The following is a 24,864-nucleotide window of genomic DNA, read 5'->3' on the forward strand; positions in this document are numbered from 1 at the left end:
TTACTACGCTGTGGAGTGGATTATCTTTTGGGTAATCGCTTGTGTCGTACCTATCTATTTTTCCTGCCATACACATCCTCGGTTTGTATGTCCATCAACAAAGAATCTGTGTCGGTATATAACACCTCGCATCTATCGCCGTATTGCTTCTTAAGTTCGTTGTAATAACAGTCATACATTAAGTGTTTTGACAAGTCTAGAATATTCATACCGATGTACACTGGTCTGTTGAATTTTATATTACTCTTCTGCATATGCAACGCGGCTAAGTCGTTATCAAATATCTTGCTTCTGTTAAAAGCCGGACTGGCTATAAGTTTCCTAAGTCTTTCTTCGTCATTAGATCTGACTAATTTAACATTAACACGCTTCCTTAGATTCTCCATAGTTTTACCAAATACTGAGTTATTCATGAACTCATATAGATTTTTTTCGAAATCGCTGGTGGCTATCTTTCTTAAATCTGTGTTCATCCTTAGTTTCATACCTAACGATAGATATAACTGGAGATTTCTGTAGTGAACTATATATTTTGTCTTATCCATCAAATTTGGTACGAGTTTTTCTACGTTAGCTAACCTTCTATTACCCATTAAGGAGTGTTGATATCACTAATATCACAAATTGATAAGGTGGAAAAGCAAAATAATTTAGCTATAAATGTTTTCGGACATTCGTCTAAAGGAATTGTTGTTCACAGGATAAGCTCCGCTCCAGAACATACTCCCAGAATCAATTCATTTCTGATCGAAAAAGGGAGCACGGGTGGCCCAGTCGTCTAAGATGCCGCGATTCGCTGTGCAGAGTTGCGTCCCTTGGGCACGCCAGAAACCTATGATTGTGAGTTCGAATCCCGGTTCGCCCCGATTATGTTTCTAGGTTTGTCAGCACCATACCCGTGCTCGTGGGTTTCTCCGAAGTGGTAAACGTCTGAGACCTGCATCACTTCGGGCTTTCCTCCCACATTAAGCTGACACGCCGCGATATAACTGGAATACTGTTAAAAGCGGCGTTAAACCCAACTCACTCACTCACTCACTCTGATCGAAAAAGATGGAAAATATCATTATACGTGGATAAAGAGTTTAAACAGGCTATTATATGATCAAACTAAATATAAGGGAAAGAAATATTTCTGTGAAAGATGCCTGCATGGGTACAGCAGACAAGATCTATTGGAAGCGCATAAAGAATACTGTAGAGGTGTTGGACAGAATGCTATCAGGACAGCACATAGTGGTAGAGGTTGTTGTCTAGGTGCCTCGGGGCACCTAGCCTAACCCTAAGGGGTAAGACCTTTCTTTTCTCCTCTTTTCTCAATCTCTCTGGACCAGAACTTATATAGCCAAGGTCCCCTGACATTTAGTAAGTAATAAATATAAATGTAAACAGTAAATCATCAGTGACAATCTTGCACATCCTGTTCAGGATGGCAGACAGTCTATGTACACAAAAATTGGGATTAACAAATAGGATTAGCATCTTATAAATAACAGCAATTAAGTGTTTCAAAGCATATAGATATCATGGCTCCAGTGTAATTAGCCTTTGCAATCAAATGTTCTTCAGACAATGGATGTCGGAAATCAGTCGCTATGACAATACGTTGCGTTTACCAACATGTTACCGTCTGTAACTGGAGTAGTCATGCTTGTTATAGCATTATATGGGGGCTAACCTCTAATTGAACTTGTTGTTGTGAAATCCGGTTCGACGTTTTCTCTTCTCAAGTCTTATAAAACAACCATACAGCCGCTATAGCAACAACTCCTACTAGTGCCCAAGTTTTAATCGGATCAATATATGAATTATTATGCATTAGTTTCGATTTCCTCGCGAGTCCGCCAATTCTTCCAGCCGCGATTTTTGGGGTTTTTTTCCGCGTCACTCTGGACTGTTTTTGTATTTCCTCATTCACTATCTGTTGTGGTGCAATCGGGCTTATTTCCTCGTTCACTTGTGGTTGTGTTTCCGCAATCTGTTGAGTCTCCATTATTATTAAGTGGGGATGTATGTTTAAATTGACACTACCTAGACGTTATTTAAGCTGTGGTGAGTGGAGCTAAGAACATTCCGTATCTATGATAAAACTCACAGCTTACTGAGCTTAAAGCGTGTTTGATGAATGGGTATTTCTCGAGAGAATCGCATAAATACATGCGATGTTCTGCCGGGATAGGGAGAAACGTACTAGCTACGACTGTGTATAGTTGTAACATAGCCGACCCTATTGTTTTAGTCATGGTAGCTCACAGTCTAAGCTCGTAACGCGCGTACAGTTTTTTTAATTTCTTCATCGGTCATGTTATCAATGTTATCAATTCGGTCAAATATCAAAATATTGGGAACATTTTCCACCGGCTACCAAAGCGGCGAGTCTTTCTCTATGTTTATCTAAAGATGTATCTACATGTTGTTCTGGCTCATCTTTGAGCATTTGTTCAATGAGTTCGTCGCATTCCATAATGTAATACCTAAGCAGATATTTAAGTCTAACATAATAAAATATGACATATCCAATACAACCCATAATAATAAACTGTTGCGAAAGAATGAGGATTTCAAGCCACATTATTACATCATAATAATCGCTAATGTTCAATTTATCGTATTTTTGCTATATTTTTCCTATAATTTTGCCACATTTTCTATAATTTTGCCACATTTTTGCTTTAATTTTGCTTAGCAGTTGCTGTATTTACTATAATTTTGCTATATTTTGTTAAGCAATTGCATAAGCAGCTGGTTGATCGGTTTTTAATACGAGTCTACAATGCTTCGTTGAAGCTAACAATTTTCTGACTTAATCTCGTTCGAGCTTGGTATAAATAACATCATTTTCACATAAACCTTTCTCGAATGAATCTCGGTCTTTACAATGAAACAGGGCTACCCATTTGAACTGCTCTCTGAGATCTTTCAGGACAGAGAATTATTTTTGAGTAAGTGCCCAAACGCTATGTTGAGTATGCCGTCCGGAGAATGCTAAATATGAAAGCATATCTTTCTTTTTGGTTAGTTCTTTACTCGCGCTGCAGTCGTCTATTACAAAAAGGGTTGATTCTCCTTTGTATTTTTCGTGACATACTCGTTAACAGTCTTGTAAACGATCGCCCGGATCAACTTTGTGTACCCCATCGTCATTCATTACCAAATCTCTCGATAGGTATGTTATATTAACGCTTATAGTCGGGCACAGAATAATAATGTGGGCGAAAACGTCCCGATAATGACTTTGTAAAATATCTAGAATAAAAGCTGTTTTTCCACAACCCGTTTCCCCGCTTATGATAACGCAGTGCGGTTCTTTAGGTAAAAGATTATTAATAGATTGCTTGCAGGAATCTTCCATTCTGTATATTAAGTTGCGCATCCATTATCACGTACAAATATATGTTTAATGTACCAGCTGATTCCTGGAGCTTCGTTATCTGTATAGTGACACCCTCGCTAACATTTTCTATTCTCCTCCCACTAACGTGTAGTTGGTCATCGTCCGTTGTTCGCATGTTGAACCATAGCGCATACTTCGTGGTGAGGTATTCACCCATTGATACACTCCCATGAGACAGATCTTTCACGACCGCGTTAACTTCTGGGTTGCGTTTTATAGCAGGAAGTTTTTTTAATCTCATCCCACTGTTGATAGGCTAGCATTCCTTGACTATATAGTTGGTTAGGGACGCCCTTGGTAGTCAATTCTACTTTTGTAATCTTGGGATTGTAGGGGGGGGGAGGGGGGGGGGGGGGGGGGGGGGGGGTTCCTCGAACAACATTAAAATAGCCTTCAACGACCTCGTGGTGACGTTTTGATTGATATTCCACGTCGTATCTTTTTTTATCCTAGTGATCTTTCGGTGTCGAAGCACGCAATCGTACAAAATGGCTAAACTTCCTGTATACTGGTTACGAATTTGTCTGGATAATTCGGGATCTGTTATCATATCATACTCCAGCAAAATATTGTCAATGGAATAGCTAGCCGTTTCATCCCCAGTGACTTAGATTGCTCTACCGTAGTCATTAAAAGTGAGTTCGTATTCTAACCTATCGCCTAGGGATGCTTGATAAAAGGGCATGTGGGAATCAAGTAATTCAAAGTCGAGCGGAATATAGACTCAGTTACCTAATGCGTTGGCAACGGCCTGATCTTTTACAACGGTACTATCACCACTAGAAGCATCTACACGCAGTCTCAATGTGTTCCGATAACAAATACCTTGGTACTGTAAGTTTTCCCGCTCTTTATCCGTTCTCCAGAGATCCATGTAACAATAGTATACATCGCTATCATCGATACTCAAAACCTCATTACCACTAATTTTAATCGCGACTTTCTTAACGATAGCACGACCTATGTTCTGAGCGGGCTCCCTGTTAACGTCAGCAGAAGTCAAAATAATCGTAAATGCTAGTCGGACAGTTCCCGGAACTAACACATCATGTGCGCTGAGATTAGAAAAGCGAACCATAAGCGTTTGAATCTGATTAATTGTACTCGGGTTATTAGTTATAGTTACAGACTGACGAATTGCTTTGACCCCTAATGGATCTCGAAGTCTATGTTGTGGGTTTAACTTGCGTTCGTATTGCGAAGACATTGTTATATTGAAATTATGTAACCTTATGTTTAATATAAAAATGGATGATTTTAATAAAGATGATTTTGATAACCCTAGTACAATCGAAAAGGGTACTGATGAAACCAGCTTTGGTGGCATGAATCTTAACGATGAACTTTTACAATCAACCGTTAATGATTATTACGATACCTTTAAAGATGTTAGTCCTATTGCTCGTGACTATTCAAAGTTTGAATTAGATAGTAAAGGAATATTGCGACTGTGTGGTAAACCTGATATTGATCTTATGAATTCTCGTACTCGTAAGCCCCTAGCCTTGCCTACGATAGCCGCTAAACACGGTGTCAAGATTGTTCGTAATGAATTAGGTTTCGTAGACTACTCACGACAAGAAAAACTTTCCGCGAAGACTACTAAGGTTCTTCGGACTGTGCGTGATGAACTAGGTACCATAGATAATTTGGAAGAAAGCTCGAAGGTGGCCTCGGACGGACTCGGAGAAATCTTCGATAACTATTACAATAATTCCACGTTACAGGTACCATCCTCGGAGTTCAGTATTAGGGAATAACGAGGTCTTGACAACGCAATGCAAACAATGCCGGGAGAACTCATCAATAATATAGCCAAGCTATCCGAACTCGACAAGCATATAGCTTATGAGAAAACAAATTTGAACAGGCGGGTGATGAATTCAGTAGACGCCGCGTTGCAGAAAGATTGCGTAACTTAGAAGACGAAAAATAGACCCGTCTCGAGGCTGCTTCCAGTAATAGAAAGGCACTTCGTTCAAAATCAGTCGAATTCGAGAAACTATCGATCAAGTCCTCAACGATGACACTACACTGGCCGATAAAATTAAAACATTGTTCAGAGAACAGGGGATAACCATTGCTAGTATTTTAACCGCATTGGGATTTATTATATCGACTTTGACTCTCACGTTAACCAGTGGTGGTACAGGAGGTGGCACACCGCTTAGTGATAAAAACGGTATAAAAGAGTGGATAATAAAGCATTTAAAAGCATTAGGTTCAGTACTGAGAAAATTCGCTTGGAAAGCCGCGTCTGAACTTCCCGGTATAATGGGGAGTATTGTTTCCTGGCTCTTGAATTTATTAGCTAAGACCACCACTGGGCTTATTCAAAACTTGTTGGCACTGATCGTAGCAATTGCAGGGCTGTTGTACGTATCCGCTAAGAACTATTTAACCAAACCATGAGTAAACCTGCCGCAACTCCACCCACTACAAGCGCTGTTTTTTCATCGATATGTTGTTCATTTTTAGCCGCAACTTGCGGTGGCACTTGTGGTTGTGCTTTCAGTAGATATCTGTTTCGGTGACTGTGGCTTGACTATTCCCGTTTCGCCTGTGTTTGTTTGCGTTATTAATTCGGTGTTAATATCTGAATTTATACGTGGTTTTTGTTGATCGGTAGCAATAACAATTTTATTATTATAACCTATCACTTGACCGATCTTAAGTTCCATATTACTAGGAGACATGTATAGTCCCGGCGCATAAACGTAGTCTACGTTGGCTTGAGCGTAATGTAATACATCTTGATAACGCTTTATAGAAGATGGCATGTCAACTGGTGAATTAATAGCATCCTCCACGTTTGCAACAAACTGCTTTTGCGCATCTAGCGCCGTCCCGTGGACGTTCGTGTTTGCGATTGTGCACCAAGAATTACCCATACATAAGTTCTTATTGATTCATTAACTCTTACAACTCCTGAGTTAGTACAATTATTTTCTGTTTTATCATATATAAATTCATTCCAAGCATTTCCAGGTGGTTGCTCAACCTTTTGGATGGTGAAAGCAACACCACCCTTTTAGTTCATACGATCGTCTCTCCACTCGTTACTCGAGAGAGCAAGGCTTGGAAGAAGCCGACCCCTTTTCAGTAAATCATCGCTGACTTCTTTAACAGAGTGTGCACCAGCGTACGGAATACCTAGGCCATGGTTAACTCCACTAAGACGCCAATCTTTACTCGTGGAAACATTAAATTCCTGACAAATACGTTCGAATGCCCACCTATTGTACGGATTATTTAATGCATCCCATGCTCGATCCTGCGGTAATGGAGCACTAATTTCTTTAAGTATACATCTAAACTGATAGTACACGTAAAATGATAAAACAGACTAATTCAGTTCAAATCCTGGAGCATAAAGAGATACACTACATCCCGTTGTGGCACACCATATGGCAAAGTTTAACTGATTCTGCCAAAATTGCATCGGATTGTGAAACCAATCGTGCACCATTTTATCGCTAGTTGCCGTGAACCTGTATTTTTCAAAAATATCAGGGAATTCAACAAAAGAATTAGCACCAGAGGCACTTACTAAAATCGACTGATTAGTAACATAAGTTGATTTCATATTTAAGTTATGATATAGTATCATTGTACATTTAATATGTATGTTACACTCCCGGGAATAACAAATGGTCAGTCTATTGAACTGCTTATGAGTAGCTGTGTGTGCTGCATATCACTAGTTTCCCTTACCCATGTCAGCCTGTATGTGTGTGTCGCTGTATGTCCTGAATATCACTAGTTTCCCTTTCCCATGTCAGCCTGTATGTGTGAGTAGCTGTGTGTGCTGCATATCACTAGTTTCTCTTACCCATTTCAGCCTGTATGTGTAAGTAGGTATGTGTGCTGCATATCATTAACATCCCTAGCCCATGTCATCCAGTATGTGTGAGTAGCTGTGTGTGCTGTATATCACTAGTTTCTCTTACCCATGTCAGCCTGTATGTGTGAGTAGCTGTGTGTGCTGTATATCACTAGTTTCCCTTACCCATGTCAGCCTGTATGTGTGAGGAGCAGTGTGTGATGCATATCACTAGTTTCCCTTACCGATGTCAGCCTGTATGTGTCAGTAGCCGTGTCTCCTGCATATCAATAGTTGCTCTTACCCATGTCAGCCTGTATGGGTGAGGAGCTGTGTGTGCTGCAAATCACAAGTTTCACTTACCCATATCTGCCTGTATGTGTGAGGAGCTGTGTGTGCTGCATTCACTTGAGTTTCCCTTACCTATGTCAACCTGTATGTGTGAGTAGTTGAGTGTGCTGCATATCACGAGTTTCCCTAGCCCATGTCAGCCAGTATGTGTGAGTAGCTGTGTGTGCTGTATATCACTATTTTCGCTTACCTATGTCAGCCTGTATGTGTGAGGAGCAGTGTCTCATGCATATCACTAGTTTCCCTAACCGATGTCAGCCTGTATGTGCTGCATATCTCTTTTTTCTCTCACGCATGTCAACCTGTGTGTGTGAGTAGCTATGTGCGCTGCATATCACTAGTTTCCCTTACCCATGTCAGCCTGTATGTGTGAGGAGCTGTGTGTGCTGCATGTTAATATTCTTTTCCTATCCTATGTCAGCCTGTATGTATGAGAAGCTGTGTGTGCTGCATATCATAAGTTTCCCTCACCCATGTCAGCCTGTATGTCTTGGCAAGCTGTGTGTGCTGCATATCACGAGATACCCTTACCTATGTCAGCCTGTATTTGTGACGAGCTGTGTGTGCTGCACATCGCTAGTTTCTCTTACCCATGTCAGCCTGTATGTATGAGTATCTGTGATCGGTGCATATTAATAGCTTCCCTCACCCATGTCAGCCTGTTTCTGTTAGAAGCTGTGTGTGCTGCATATTACGAGTTTCCCTTACCCATGTCAGCCTGTATGTGTGAGTAGCTCTGATTGGTGCATATTAATAGCTTCCCTCACCCATGTAAACCTGTATGTGTGAGTAGCTGTAAGTGCTGCATATCACTAGTTTCCCTCACCAATGTCAGCCTGTATGTGTGAGAAGCTGTGTGAAGTGCATATCAATACTTTCTCTTACCTATGTCAGCCTGTATGTGTGAGGAGCTGTGTGTGCTGCATATCAGTAGTTTCCCTTACCCATTTAAGCATGTATGTGTGAGTAGATGTGTGTGCTGCATATCACTAGTTTCCCTTACCCATGGCAGCCTGTATGTGTGAGTAGCTGTGATTGGTGCATATCACTAGTTTCTCTCACCCATGTCAGCCTGTATGTGTGAGTAGCTGTGTGTGCTGCATATCACTAGTTTCCCTTACCTATGTCATCCTGTATGTGTTAGAAGCTGTGTGTGCTGCATATCACTAGTTTCCCTTACCCATGTCAGCCTGTATGTGTGAGTAGCTGTGATTGGTGCATATCACTAGTTTCTCTCACCCATGTCAGCCTGTATGTGTGAGTAGCTGTGTGTGCTGCATATCACTAGTTTCCCTTACCCATGTCAGCCTGTATGTGTTAGTAGCTGTGATAGGTGCATATTAATAGCTTCCCTCACCCATTTCAGCCTGTATGTCTGTGTAGCTGTGTGTGCTGCATATCACTAGTTTCTCTTACCTATGTCATCCTGTATGTGTTAGAAGCTGTGTGTGCTGCATATCACTAGTTTCCCTTACCCATGTCAGCCTGTATGTGTGAGATGCTGTGTTTGGTGCATATTAATAGCTTCCCTCACCCATTTCAGCCTGTATGTCTGTGTAGCTGTGTGTGCTGCATATCACTAGTTTCTCTTACCTATGTCATCCTGTATGTGTTAGAAGCTGTGTGTGCTGCATATCACTAGTTTCCCTTACCTATGTCAACCTGGACCTGTGAGCAGTTGAGAGGGCTGCATATTCCGAGTTTTCCTAGCCCATGGCAGCCAGTATGTGTGAGTAGCTGTGTTTGCTTCATATCACTAGTTTCTCTTACCCATGTCAGCCTGTATGTGTGAGTAGCTGTGTGTGCTGCATATCACTAGTTTCCCTCACCAATGTCAGCCTGTATGTGTGCGTTGCTGTGTGTGCTGCATATCACAAGTTTCTCTTACCCATGTCAGGCTGTATGTGTGAGAAGCTGTGTGTGCTGCATACCACTAGTTTCTCTTACCCATGTCAGGCTGTATGTGTGAGTAGGTATGTGTGCTACATATCACTAACATCCCTAGCCCATGTCAGCCAGCGTGTGTGAGTAGCTGTGTGTGCTGCACATCGCTAGTTTCCCTTTTCTATGTAATCCTGTATGTGTGAGAAGCTGTGTGTGCTGCATATCACGAGTTTCCCTTACCCATGTCAGCCTGTATGTGTGAGTAGCTGTGATCGGTGCATATTAATAGCTTCCCTTTCCCATGTCAGCCTGTATGTCTGTGTAGCTGTGTGTGCTGCATATCACTAGTTTCTCTTACCCATGTCAGCCTGTATGTGTGAGTAGCTGTGTGTGCTGCATATCACTAGTTTCTCTTACCCATGTCAGCCTGTATGTCTGTGAAGCTGTGTGTGCTGCATATCACTAGTTTCCCTTACCCATGGCAGCCAGTATGTGTAAGTAGCTGTGTGTGCTGCATATCACTACTTTCTCTCACCCATGTCAGCCTGGATGTCTGTGAAGCTGTGTGTGCTGCATGTCACTAGTTTCCCTTACCCATGGTAGCCAGTATGTGTGAGTAGCTGTGTGTGCTGCATATCACTAGTTTCTCTTACCCATGTCAGCCTGTATGTGTTAGTAGCTGTGTGTGCTGCATATGACTAGTTTCCCTTACCCATGTCAGCCTGTATGTGTGAGTAGCTATGTGCGCTGCATATCACTAGTTTCTCTTACCCATGTCAGCCTGTATGTGTGAGTAGCTGTGTGTGCTGTATATCACTAGTTTCACTTACCCATGTCAGCCTGTATCTGTGAGTAGTTGTGTGTGCTGCATATCACTACTTTCTCTTACCCATGTCAGCCTGTATGTGTGAGGAGCAGTGTGTGCAGCAAATCACTAATTTCCCTAACCTATGTCAGCCTGTATTTGAGGCATATCACTAGTTTCTCTTACCCATGTCAGCCTGTATGTGTGAGTAGCTGTATGTGCTGCATATCACTAGTTTCTCTTACCCATGTCAGCCTGTATGTGTGCGTAGCTGTATGTGCTGGATATCACTAACATCCCTAGCCTATGTCAGGCTGTATGTGTGTGTGGCTGTGTGTGCTGCATATCACTACTTTCTCTCACCCATGTCAGCCTGTATGTCTGTGAAGCTGTGTGTGCTGCATATCACTAGTTTCCCTTACCCATGGCAGCCAGTATGTGTGAGTAGCTGTGTGTGCTGCATATCACTAGTTTCTCTTACCCATGTCAGCCTGTATGTGTGAGTAGCTGTGTGTGCTGCATATGACTAGTTTCCCTTACCCATGTCAGCCTGTATGTGTGAGTAGCTATGTGCGCTGCATATCACTAGTTTCTCTTACCCATGTCAGCCTGTATGTGTGAGTAGCTGTGTGTGCTGTATATCACTAGTTTCACTTACCCATGTCAGCCTGTATGTGTGAGTAGCTGTGTGTGCTGCATATCACTAGTTTCTCTTACCCATGTCAGCCTGTATGTGTGAGTAGCTGTGTGTGCTGTATATCACTAGTTTCACTGACCCATGTCAGCGTGTATCTGTGAGTAGTTGTGTGTGCTGTATATCACTAGTTTCTCTTACCCATGTCAGCCTGTATGTGTGAGGAGCAGTGTGTGCAGCAAATCACTAATTTCCCTAACCTATGTCAGCCTGTATGTGAGGCATATCACTAGTTTCTCTTACCCATGTCAGCCTGTATGTGTGAGTAGCTGTATGTGCTGCATATCACTAGTTTCTCTTACCCATGTCAGCCTGTATGTGTGCGTAGCTGTATGTGCTGGATATCACTAACATCCCTAGCCTATGTCAGGCTGTATGTGTGTGTGGCTGTGTGTGCTGCATATCACTACTTTCTCTCACCCATGTCAGCCTGTATGTCTGTGAAGCTGTGTGTGCTGCATATCACTAGTTTCCCTTACCCATGGCAGCCAGTATGTGTGAGTAGCTGTGTGTGCTGCATATCACTAGTTTCTCTTACCCATGTCAGCCTGTATGTGTGAGTAGCTGTGTGTGCTGCATATGACTAGTTTCCCTTACCCATGTCAGCCTGTATGTGTGAGTAGCTATGTGCGCTGCATATCACTAGTTTCTCTTACCCATGTCAGCCTGTATGTGTGAGTAGCTGTATGTGCTGTATATCACTAGTTTCCCTTACCCATGTCAGCCTGTATGTGTGAGTAGCTGTGTGTGCTGCATATCACTAGTTTCTCTTACCCATGTCAGCCTGTATGTGTGAGTAGCTGTGTGTGCTGTATATCACTAGTTTCACTTACCCATGTCAGCCTGTATCTGTGAGTAGTTGTGTGTGCTGTATATCACTAGTTTCTCTTACCCATGTCAGCCTGTATGTGTGAGGAGCAGTGTGTGCAGCAAATCACTAGTTTCCCTAACCTATGTCAGCCTCTATGTGAGGCATATCACTAGTTTCTCTTACCCATGTCAGCCTGTATGTGTGAGTTGCTGTATGTGCTGCATATCACTAGTTTCTCTTACCCATGTCAGCCTGTATGTGTGCGTAGCTGTATGTGCTGGATATCACTAACATCCCTAGCCTATGTCAGGCTGTATGTGTGTGTGGCTGTGTGTGCTGCATATCACGAGCATCCCTAGCCTATGTCAGCCTGTATGTGTGTGAGTCGTTTTGTGTGCTGCATATCACTAACATACCTAGCCCATGTCGGCCTGTATGTGTGTGTGGCTGTGATTGCTGCATATCACTAGTTTCCCTTACCAATGGTTGATATATACACCTGGAACTTAATTAACCGCCAACGAACTAAATATGACACAGAATAATTATGAATACCGAAAATAAGCAAACAATGATTAGTTATTAGACAATATGGCCCTTTCCCCACACCATCACACTGACAATGCCACGATCAACGCGATTGCTGTTGCATGCACTGCACGTGAAGCACAATACCCTTGAATTTTCTGAAATCAAGTATGGATTTTTACCTTTGCACACCTTGAAAGGTACACATTTCTTGACATAGACTGTCTGATCGTTGTAAAACACCATCATGCCACGTCGTTGACTGTCAGAAGCATTAATATGGCAGGTTATTGGAATGAATAATGCAGGATTGTCTTTTAGGGAAATTGGACGGCATCTTGGACGTCACCATTCCGTAATTGCAAGATTAGTGCAAAAATACCGTGCAACAAATGAAGTTAAGGATAGACCACAGCCAGGTCAGCCTTGAAAGACATCCAGGGGGGAAGATGCAGCGTTATTACGGCTGGTTAGGCGACGTCCGTTTGACAACGCTACAGTTTAAAGATCGCAGTGGCTAGTTGGCCGAGCAATTTCAACCAGAACCGTCCGAATTCGTTTGAAGGCAGCGGGGTATGGAGCCAGAAGACCAATCAAACGTCCACTGTTAACACAGGAACACAGACGTTTGGCGTGGTCAACTCAACGTCAGAACTGGAACATTCGATCATGGAGGAGAGCTCATTTTTCGGATGAAAGCCGGTTCCTTTTGCACATGGTGGACGGGCGTACACGTGTCTGGAGGCATCCAAATACAGCCATGGCCGAACGCAACATCCTTGAAACCATTCCTTTTGGTGGTGGGTCCGTAATGGTGCGGGGTTGTGTATCTTTCTCATGTAAACTGGACTTGATCAGTGTGCATGGCACTCTTAACGGACCTCGATATCAGCATGATATCTTGGAGACGGCAGTTATTCCCCATTTTGATAAACATCCATTGGCCACAAGACCGATATTCATGGATGACAATGCCCGACCTCACAGATCACGTGCTGTCCGCGAATGTTTACGTCAGAATGCGATTGAGACATTTTCTCTGCCAGCACGAAGTCCTGATCTCAATCCCATAGAGCATCTTTGGGACATTTTAGGCCGTCAAATTCGAGAAAGAGACCCACCTGTCCAAAATTTACGTGAACTCGATGCTGCTTTGCATGAGGAGTGGGCTAGAATACCTCAACGTCAAGTTCAACGTTTGATTCAGGGAATGAGGAAGCGTTTGGCTGACGTTACTCGTGCACAAGGAGGACACACCAAATATTGACATAAACTGTGTTTTGGGCTTCTTTAGACATTGTTCCAGGATTCCACTGATTCAAATTTGAGGCAACCATTTCAGTAACCGCTGTGTGAAAAAAGTAATTTTCACTTTGTTTTTGGTGCAAATTATTTATTTTTCTAAAATGTGACCATTTGATAATAAAATTCATCAGTATGCTTCAAACTCATGTTTTCTCTGTGATTAGTGTCCCTTTTAAGCATTGAATATCACTAGACACACGTATGTAAAAGGAATTTTTTGTTAGGTTGCAACAAGGTTGACTCATTAATTGATATAAATATGGGTGGCGCTTAATTAAGTTCCAGGTGTATATAATACGAACAAACCCTAATCCTCTGAAAATGACAATATTGGGGCCGAAAGCAATTTCTGCCTCAATGTCTCAAATGCTTGCTGGCACTTATCATTCCAAACAAAAGTAGCCCTTTTGCGAGTAAGCCCAATCAATGGTGAGGCTATCTCTGAAAAGTTCTCTACAAAATGCCGATAGTAACCCACTAAACCTAAGAAACTGCGAATTTCAGTTTGGTTTTCTGGTTTTGGCAAGTTTTTTATCACCTCAGTTTTTTTCCTGGTTACACTGAACTCCATCTTGAGAGACTAAATGACCCAAAAAGGTAACTTGTGTTTGGAAAAGTAAACATTTCTTTGGTTTTAGCTTCAAATTCGCCCCTCTGAGCTTGGTAAACACTAACCTAAGATTTGTTAGGGCACTTTCAAAATCAGTTCCAAACACAATGACATCATCAAGATAGCAAAGACACTTTTCCATTTCAATAACCCCAAAACTTTGTTCATAAGTCTTTCAAACGTGGCAGGCGCATTTGTTAAGCCAAAGGGCATAACATTAAAATGAAATAAGCCTAGATGCGTTGTGAAGGCAGTTTTCATTTTGTCTTTTGGGTCCATTTTTACTTGCCAGTAGCCACTAGTCAAATCAAGCGTACTTAACCATTTATTCCCGCTAAGTGTGTCAAGTGTATCATCTATTCTGGACAAAGGGTACGCATCTTTCTGCGTGACCGCATTCAATTTTCTCAAATCTATGCAAAATCTACACGAGCCATCTTTTTTTCTAACCATACAAACCGGGGCTGACCAGGGACTGTCACTTGGTTCTATGATGCCCCGTTCCAGCATCTTGCCAACCTCTTCCTCAACTACGGTCTTTCTAGCTAAGGGAACTCAGTGAGGAGGTAATTTTGTTGGAGGAGCCTCTCCAGTTTTAATATCATGTGTGACAAGATCAGTTTGACCAATTGCACCATCCTGTCCAATAAATATATCCTCAAATTGACTAACTAAATTTGACAAGGACTGTTTCTGATCAGAGGTCAACTCAGCCAAACTACCATCCACCAGGGATTGTAAGTGAGGGGCAAGTTTGTGTCCATTGTCTGTGGACGTCTTCTCCTGTGCAACCTCAATGACTTTATCTACAGGACTCAGGGTTCCCATCACTGCAGATGGACCTATGTGTACAGACTTATCATTCTAATTCAATACCGACACAATGACCTTGTCCAGACATGGTTGCACTAAACCTTTGGCTACAAACAACCCTTGACCCTGCCAATGTCTATTTGGTTCAACTGCACTCTCCTCCAAGAGCAACGGAAACCTATCAACCTTACACTCCAGAATCATTTTGGACTGTGCGGGAACTTTTGCCTTCTCTATAAGCCTTATTCTAGCACAACCAGAGGATGTTTGTTTGAATAACCTGATTTTGCCTTTAGCTGTTTTCAAAATATCCCCGTTGTATTTCTCGAAAAAGTCCATACCGAAAAGGCCAGTTAGACCGTCAAGATCAGCCACAACAAAACGGTGTCCAAAACACAGACCATCAACCTCAAAATCAAATATGGCCTGACCCTTGACTTCCAACTGCTTACCATTTGCCGTAATCAGATTTATTTCACTTTCCACCAGCAGATCATGACAAAACCCAGTCTGGCAAATTCCTGACTGGACAAAAGAGAAATGGGAGAACCTGTATCAATAAGCATAGAACTTTGACCACCATTCAATGCAATATTTGCATAAAGGCACTTTTGATCCCCCTGAACATTACGTACATAGACAATTTCCTTAGTACGGCCTGGGGACCCCTCACTGTTACCACTAGGCAACTCAAAAACATCACTACTCTCAGCTAGGCCTTCAGGTTTCTGAACCTGACAAGACTGAGCTGAAGTGTCGGCCGTCACCTCAGCCCAAATTAGCTTCCCGACACAATGGTCGTACCCTTTTCAGCATTGTCCTTGTTTTTCTCCAATTTTGAACACTCCCTAGCAAAATGACCCACTTTTTTACAGTAGAAGCAAGCGCCCCTTCTAATTTCATCATTGGGTTTCAGCTTCAGCATAGTTTGCTTGAATGTTTCAAACTTTTGATCAATCAATTCGGTTATTGCCTCTAAAGTAAGCCCTTTGTTTGCTTGATCTTGGGTTTCTGTTTCTTCCAATTTGACAGCACAAATTTTACTACAGGTACCAAATGGCTTCTTGAACCTACTGTCCTCAGCTGCTTCATACTCCATCGCATAGGATATAGCCTGTTCTAGAGTCTGGGGATGACTAAAAGTTACCCTTTTTTTCATCTCGAGAATGTTTAGACCCGAAACATATTGATCTATAATTTGAAGCTCAAGGGAAGTATATGGGATTTCAGGATAAGCAAGCAAAGCTAATCTACGAAGCTGATACCCATAGTCAGAAGCCGAATCGTCCTTGCCCTGACGCCTATTTCGGAACTCGCAGCGATATGCTACACTCCTCTATTTTGGATTGAACCGTTGTGTCAGAACATTTTTGATTGCTACATAATTGCTCGGCTGACCATAAGTAAGATTACTAAGTAAAGCATGTGGTGTACCACGCAAACCCATTAACAATTGCTGAGCTTTTTCATACTCATTCCAACCATTCCATGCTACTTGCTCAAAATGAACAATATAATCCTGCCACTCTGTTTTTTTTCCATCAAACGTATCAGGTTGTTTTTCCCGTCTCTGAACCCTAGAACAAAAACTTTGTTCCCTAACCCTACTCTGATATCTGGAAGAATTTGCTGTTCCCACTGTGCTACCCATATGTACTGTACCTATTGGTGTCATTGATGATTTACCTTGCCCACCCTGTAGTTGCAATGACTCAAACCTAACAGATCTACTACTGTTACCACCTGGATTTGACAGCTGCTGGGAATCCACACCAGAATTTGGAAAGTCACATTCCCTGTACCGGTAGGACCAGCATGTACCTGCTCCAGGTCTCCCTCCCCAAGATCTATCAATAGTGGCTGGATAACCTGTTGTGAACCATGGTAAGGTGTTGAGGTATATGGCAACCTACTGACAGATGGTACATCATAATAAGCGTCCTCCATTACTGACGGTACTAATAAATCAGAGGGGCCAGACAAATTGTAAGCAGCTTCCATTTATTCTAACTTCTTATGTACCCTACCAAAAAAATAAACACTTCACATCTACAATCCGGGTCACGGCACCAAATGTAATAGGAACGGCTGTCACAAACAATGTCTCATGCTTTGCGTTGTGTTCGTCATTCTTAACATACAACCGACCTATTTCCCAGTTCTTTTAGGATGTAGAGGAGTGATTAGAAAAATAAATAAACAAAGTCAGAGTAACAAAATATATAGTTTATTCAATAAATCAAGGAAACTCAAATTATAAACCTAGCCCCCACCCTCAAAATCCTAAAATTACCCAACATGCTGTTTTGACCACTTTTCTACCTAGCCAGTTTGCCCTACATCACTCCCAAGATAATCCTGCATCCCTGCTATGCACTACACTTCCGTAAAATGTCACCCGTCCCGCCCACTATCTTACCGGTTTCCCAAAGAGTCTTAACTCTACCAAATTCCTCTCATATTTTATTAAAGAACATTTGGACATAGATCCCCACAGATCTACTGGGAACTAACTCCGTCACGGAGTTATGAGTGGTGCGGTCACCTCACCTGTATCGATCAACCAATAACGCAAGACAGTCTACCCCAGGTGTCAAGCCCCCTTATATTTGCCGCGCCAACCGACCTCTGACCTCTTCCCGTACTTACACTAGACGCGATTGGTCAACAATCCGCCCGTCACCCAATCAGAACGCTCCTATCAAACGCACTGACCGGAACTTGAAACCAAAATGCACCCACGTGCCGACCATGCGATAGGAACCCAGCTGGGAATAAACATTTCCCCCATTCCACGACCAATAGGTAAGATATAAAGAAATATAAAGGTGGTAAATTGACTACGAGTCACCGGGAGTACACGGCATAAGTTACGGTATTCTTTTTAATAAAACAGTAGTTAATATTTTCATTTTTGAAAATACGTTTCTGTCACATATGTGATAATATCTTAGTTCTACAGATTCACTCAAATTGTATTGAATAAAACATGTCAGTGTTATTTTGTATTTCCACCTAGCATTAAACTATTTTGTTATTTCTAACATGAATACTACATCCCCTATTGTATACTGCACTAACTGTATAGTGTTCATTGCTCACACACAACAAATCTAGTCAATATAGTGTGACCTATTTTCACGGTCGTCGCTATTTTACACACTTTTCGAGACAGTGTGTTAGCGTTAGTTTAGACTATCGCGCTTTTCAAGGGAGACAACTCAGCGCATGTGTCCAATTCGCGTCTTATATTGCAAGCTAATTAAACTCAGCCAGTTCGCGTGTTTTAAGACTGCTTATGACACTATGATAAAAGGACATGCCATCAATTTTCCGCTATTAATCAGCGCATATATCGTCAGTTGAGTGGTCATGTCGTTTATGTGTTTACGTTAGGCGTGGCGGACGTCATATGTTGTATTGAGACGGTAGTCATGCGATAAGTTTGTCTGACATTTATAGACAGAACCCAGCTACCGTAATGTTTTCGATATTACCGGCCATGTTCTTTGAACACTTTTCTTCCCATATCTGCATATTTTGTTTTCCCACATTGCGAGGCATTTGTAATTTTGTTTAAGTAAAATAGGCGTCATTATTATTTTAGAAATCAAATGGTTGCTCGTTTTGCAAAGAATAGTTGATTTTATCTTGATCTGCTTCACAGTTCTGATTTTTTCCCATTTGTGTAAATTTTTCAAAGTTGTGATTTAGAAAGTTTTAATCAGACATCACATAGCATCTTGTACCGACAGTTAATAATATGAGCAATATAATGTATCTTTATACCCAGTAAACATCTCGTCATGGCCTAATGTAATTTTAAAACCTCAGAATGTTAGAAAATAAGTAGGTTTATAAGTACAAAATATTGCTTCTAATTGATTCATATTTTGAATATTACTTCAGATTAATATTATAATGTTCCACATGATAATTATATTGAGACTTTTATCCTAGGTTATGTATTATTAAACACTGGTTATAGGCCTATCTATTTTGTTTCAATTTGAAAGAGTTTCTTCAAGTGACTTATTATGGGACACTTCAAAGAAAGACTGCATTAAAACATCAAACAGAAAATAGGTTATTAGTATTGAAATAGGTTACTAGTAGTTTACAATATTCAGCTTAGGCAAACTCTTTTTTCTTAATTTCTAAATTAACAGTCAAATATGACCAATTCTATTAATATTTCTGATCAGATGTTATTGTATTCTTCATTCTTCACAAAGTATATGACACTTTAGATGTACATAACATTTGTATGGCAGCACATTATGTCTTCAATGTAATTTCATTACGACATAAATACATCATTGTCATTCTGTTAACTGTTTGAATGCCTATCAGATATGCCCCTAAAGGCCATTACTACAAACATTGCATAACTCTGGCATCATACCCAAACTCCTTTCAATATTTTATTAAGGTCTCAACATTGTTATAAAAAAGTCTATGTACCCCCATGCTTTCTGAACATCTACCATCTGTTTCACTTTGTGCCTCATCATGAAATAGGGTAATGCTAATGTTATAACCTGAAGTTACTGTTCAAATCTGGCAGAAAAAAGTCTTTATGTGAATCACTGTCAAATAGTCAAAAGAAGGGAACATGATAGACTGCCACACACAGTTTTAGAATATAGCAAAAGAAGAAAAAAATATATTTTTCACACTGTCATTAAAATATGCAAGCATCTGGATATCCACGACTTTATATCTATGCCAGGCTCAACTCAGTAAGTGACATCTCTTAAAATAAAACACTCAAGATAATAATTGGACGTACTTGTTTTGAACACCTCTGGAATGATACATCAAATCCTCAACATGGAAATATACTACTCAGTTACCATATGTTTAAAAAGACATCTTGTCCCTGAACTTTACTTGCAAAGCATTATATATGTCCATAAATCTCAGGAAATATCTCCCCAGACTATGTGTGGAAGCCTCACTCTACACGTGGAGACAGGTCGGCACAATGCAACCCCCATCCATGAGAGCTCAGAACTTGTTATTTGTGTAAAAAAAAAGAGGAAAAAGAAGTTCATTTCCTTTCTGAGTGTAATTTTTAGAAAGACCTAAGATACAGTATTAATTTATCTTGTTACAATTCTACAATGCCTAACCCACATTTTTTTATTAAACTGTTGTCTGAAAATAATCCTAAGTGCATGAAATTATTTCAAATGTATTACTTCTATAATAAGAAACATGTTTTTAAGACGACAATTATTCATGTGATACTTGCATTGTTTATTGTTCTACATCATTTTATGACGATTATATCATTGTGAATAGTTTTTTACTGTGCAAAATGTCTTCAATAAGTAGTATCTCATCAGCCAAAATATGGCACGATGTTAAACATGTTTTACTTTGCTTTGAAAATCTTTACCTTCGCATTTAACTTGTCACACTTTTATAAACTATATGTCTGTCTGTCCTATTAGTTGGCCATATGAATGATGGGATTTTAAAGTAAACTGCTTGGGATATGGTAAGATAATATTTCCAATTTCTTCAAATTATATCTATTTTCAAAATATCATGAATATACATTATGTAAACTCTCAGATACAAATCCACAATTTGTAACAAAAAGAGCAAATGTCATCACAAACTAACTTCATTTTCAACAGTTGTCTTTTAGCATGTTTAGCACATTGTAGATCTTGAAATTAATACATCTCCAAATTAATACGACTGCTGACCCCTAACCTTACATACTTACTTACTAAAATTGGGAATTTAATGTGCACTTTCCAACATATGCGTATTTCGTGCAGGGGCCTGCCAGGCCATTTAGTGATTGGTTGAAAAGGGTATGTCCGAAAAGGTGAGGTAACCTAGGGTGCTTTTTTAGGGTTGCTGACTGAATTTGGAGAACAAATTTGGAATATTGAAATATGCCATACAAAAAGGGTGGGGGTTGGGACTAAATGGAGTTTTGTGATTTTGTGTGTTTTTATAGGTTTAGAATTTTAGTATTTATGGACAGCTTGTTTGTTGTACTTTTTTAGATGCGTCAGAGTTGGCCTGTTTTGATTAGATAGATGCCAAGTGCTTTGAAAGTTTGTAAGTCATTTAGGGGGTTTAGTAGCATTGCTAGTGTCATTTGATTGTTGCAGTTTAGTATGGATTGGAGTGTTCTGTGTTGCTGGTAATGTGTGCAATATAATATAACATGTTCAGGAGTTTCTTTTTAGTTGCAGTGGGGGCATTTACCAGTTTCGGGTTTTTTAATTTGATGTAGGTGGGAGTTAACTTAGTGTGGCCTGTTTGTAGTTTAGTTATTACTCTGTCCATGTTTTTGGTTTTATGATGGATTTTTGTTTGTTTGAGTGACTTTTGTAGCAGGTGTTTTAGTTTGCAGTCAGATTTCTTATGGTTATTTTGCCACTTTTGGAAGATTTTCTCCTTTGTGATACTTTTAATTTTTGGATATTGGTAGGTTGATGCTTACTTTTAATTTTAGTGCTGATTTTGCTGCTTTGTCTGTGTGTTCATTGCCAAGATTGTTGGCCCTTTTAATCATCTGTTATATTAGTTATGGGCGTTTTTTTTTTGTTTTTATTTTTATGACCTGGAGCCCACTTAATGAGTCTGAAAGGATTAGGGTTTTTCGGTGTCTATTTATTTGATCGCTGTGCAGAGCTGTTATTATCCCCGTTAATTTGGCTGTGATAATTGATTGATTATTTGGGAGCCTATAGGATTTTATTTATTTTTTTGGTTTGTCGATATGGATGCCGAATCCTGTGCTTTTTGAGCCCGGGTCAGAGGACCGATCTGTGTAAATGTGGCACCAATTTGGCCATTTTCATGAATGTATGCTAGTGTGGTTGGGTTTGAAGGTGTTATTTGGTGCTGTGTCTAGTTTTAAATTATTTAGGTTGTGTGTATTTAGGTAATTTATTATGCGATTAGAGATAGGTGTTAATTGAGGGGTTTTGCGAGCTAGAGGTTGGAGTCTTGGGCTTATGTTGGTTTTAAGTATTTGTTGGATTTGTGGGTTTTGTTGGGTTGAAGCCCAGTAATTTATTGTTGGGTGTTCTCGGCGTAGATCCAGGGGTATTTCGCCTGTTAGTGCCTGCAGCGATATGCGTGGCATGTTATTATTTTTAGTGCTCAATATTGAATTGAGTTTAGTTTATCGCCTAATGAGGAGTTTAAGGTGTTGTGTATTTGGCATCCATAGTCTATTTTTGATCTAATTAGTGATTTGTAAAGTGATAGTAGGGTCTCCTTGGAGGCCCCCCAGTTGGAGCCTGTCAGGCAGCGTAGTGTGTTCAGGTCTTTAGTGCATCTATTTGTTAGGTTTTTAATGTGAGCACCCGAGGTGAGTTGTTCATCACAGATTAGTCCAAGAAATTTGGCTTCTTTTTGGAATTGTATGGGTTTTTTGTTTGATTGTAGTTTGGGGGTATTTGCACGCATATTTCTGTGTTTGAATGCTATCCGTGTAGTTTATTCAGCATTTAGTGAGGAGCCCCATTTATTTGCCCATATTTGAATTTTACTTAATGCATTCTGCAGTATAATTTTAGCCATATTTATGCTTCTGTTGCGGATCCAGGGGGCTCCATCATCCACGTATTTGGAATTTTGAATTTTATTGGGTATTTCCTTGAATAGGTCATTAATCATAATGTTGAAGAGTGTTTGGCTTAGAATGCTACCTTGGGGTGTCACATTTTCTAAGGGACACTGGTCGGATAGCGTTTGGTTGACACCCACGGTTATTTTGCAAGTAATTAGGAAGTCTTGGATATCGTTTATTATTTGGCCTTTGATTCCTGCTTTTTTTAGTTTTTGTATTAGCCCGTTATGCCATACCATATTGAAAGCTTTAGAGAAGTTTAGAAATATGCCTACTGTGTATTGTCGGTTTAGTTGACCCGTTTTGATGTCTCGTTCTAATCAGTCGAGGTTGTCTTAGGTTGAACGGCCTGGCGTGAATCCACTTTGATGCTGGTTTTTTATATTGTTTTGGTCTAGATACTGTTGGAGTCTTATTTTTGACAATTGCCTCCATGATTTTACATAAGTTTAAGGTTAGGGAGATTAGTCTGTAAGAGTTTGCCTCGTTTGCCGGTTTGTTCGGCTTTGGTATTGGGATGACCAATGCCTCTTTCCATGAAGTCGGAACCTGACCGTTTTGGTAGATGAGATTGTATAGTTTTAGTAGTGATTCCAGAAGGTTTTTGGGTAGCTGTTTAATTTTTGGGTATGAGGTTAGGTCTAGTCCTGGGGCTGTTCCTATTTTTCTATTATTAAGTTCCTGGAGTAGTTCCTCTAGTGTATATTGTTGGTTAATTTATAGGTTATCATCTAAGGGTAATTTGGAGAGTTTATTTTGATTTTTCAATTGTTTTTGGAATTTCCTGGGGAAGTTACTATTACTACTAATGGCTGAGAAGTGGTTTGCTAGGTTATTTGCTTCTTGTTTAGGGTTTGTTGAGTTATTTATGTTGTGTGTTTTTTGGTTCCTTTAATGCCTTGGATTGCGTGTATTTTGTGCTTGCGTCTGTGTGATGGTATATTTCTTCACAGATTTTTTTCCAGTTTTTGGCTTTTGCCATTTTGACGAGGCTTTGTACTTGATGGTTTAATTGATGGGCTCTCTTTAGATGTGTGTAGTCTCGTTTAGCTTTATTAAATGTGCTTTTCTTTTTTTTTCTAGTTTTTCTAAAAAAATTCAGTCCACCAGGGTACCGTTGTTTTGCCTGTTATTGGTGTTATCAAGGGGATAGGTTTTTTTCAATGTTGATTATGCATTCTGTTAAGTTTTGGCTGTATTGTTCGGGGTCTTTATTTTTGAGATCTGATGGGTTGATCTGTTTGCATAGTGCTTTGAATTGAGCACTGAGTGTGCCTTGTTGTAATTGAATTTTGGTTCTTGGGGTTCATTTGGGGTTTGGATATATATGTTTCCTATGGTTCTGTGCATTGGAAAGTGGCCGCTACCGAGTGGCTTCTCATGCACTTCCCACAAAGTGCTTTGGGCGAGATCAGGGGTACAGATTGTTAGGTCTGTAGCCCACATATTTGGGAACTTAACCAAATCTGTCTGTACTGCCAGTTGATACAGAGATAGGTTGTACTTATTAGTGTTGTATGTTGCATCCAGTAAAACAGCACTGCCATACGTTTCAAGCATTGTCCTTTGCCACTGTTTGACAAGTAAGAAGGTGTTACCCGAGGTGTCGCTAAAATGGCAAGATACCTTTATACACAAATATCTTTACAAATGTCAATTTAACAAAGGCTGCATGTCATTGTATCCCAATTGCCTGAATCGATGCTCAGGATGTCAGTCACTGGATTGTCTGGTCTAGACTCGATTTTTAAAGGGATGAAACAACAAATGTTTAGATAAACAAACTTCAATATACCAAACACAGTGAAGAAAGAAATATGCTTGCAGCACTGGTCTATAATAGTTACTCTACCAAAGTACTCCTTGCATTGTGGCCAGAGGTGAATCAGGTCGTTGTTCCTTGCAAGTTAGTCAGTGTATGGAATTATTGGTTGCGGTTATAGTATCAGGAAGCTAATATTATTCTCAAAAAGGTCATTATCAATATGATTTAGCTGAAAGTGAACGTAGATGCTTGGCATTACAAGTAAAAATGGATGGATGAATCATATTGTTTACTGTTAAATCTTTATCAAATGTATTAAAAAAAGGTGCATCTATCCACGTTATCATATGTGGGTCACATGTGACATGACTTTATATGTTTTGTATGTCTTCAATTTTAACATAACGAATATTGGGGGCACAAGTGGCCCAGTCGTCTAAGGCGCCGTGATTCGCAGTTCTGCGTTGCCTCC

The 24,864-nt window shown here is 40.4% G+C and overlaps 1 protein-coding gene across 1 annotated transcript in view; it reads left to right on the forward strand.

Annotated features, from left to right (window-relative positions):
- Positions 1 to 17,728: 17,728 nt before the first annotated feature.
- Positions 17,729 to 24,864, forward strand: part of LOC124113945 (proline-rich antigen homolog) — a 48,395-nt gene continuing 41,259 nt past the window's right edge. Inside the window, exon 1 of the mRNA XM_048397078.1 lies at positions 17,729 to 17,823. The gene's annotated coding sequence lies outside the window, so the exon portion shown is untranslated. The remainder of the gene's footprint in view (positions 17,824 to 24,864) is intronic.

This window comes from Haliotis rufescens, unplaced genomic scaffold (assembly GCF_023055435.1).
Source record: "Haliotis rufescens isolate VD_foot unplaced genomic scaffold, xgHalRufe1.0.p SCAF_16, whole genome shotgun sequence".
Taxonomy (NCBI): domain Eukaryota; kingdom Metazoa; phylum Mollusca; class Gastropoda; order Lepetellida; family Haliotidae; genus Haliotis; species Haliotis rufescens.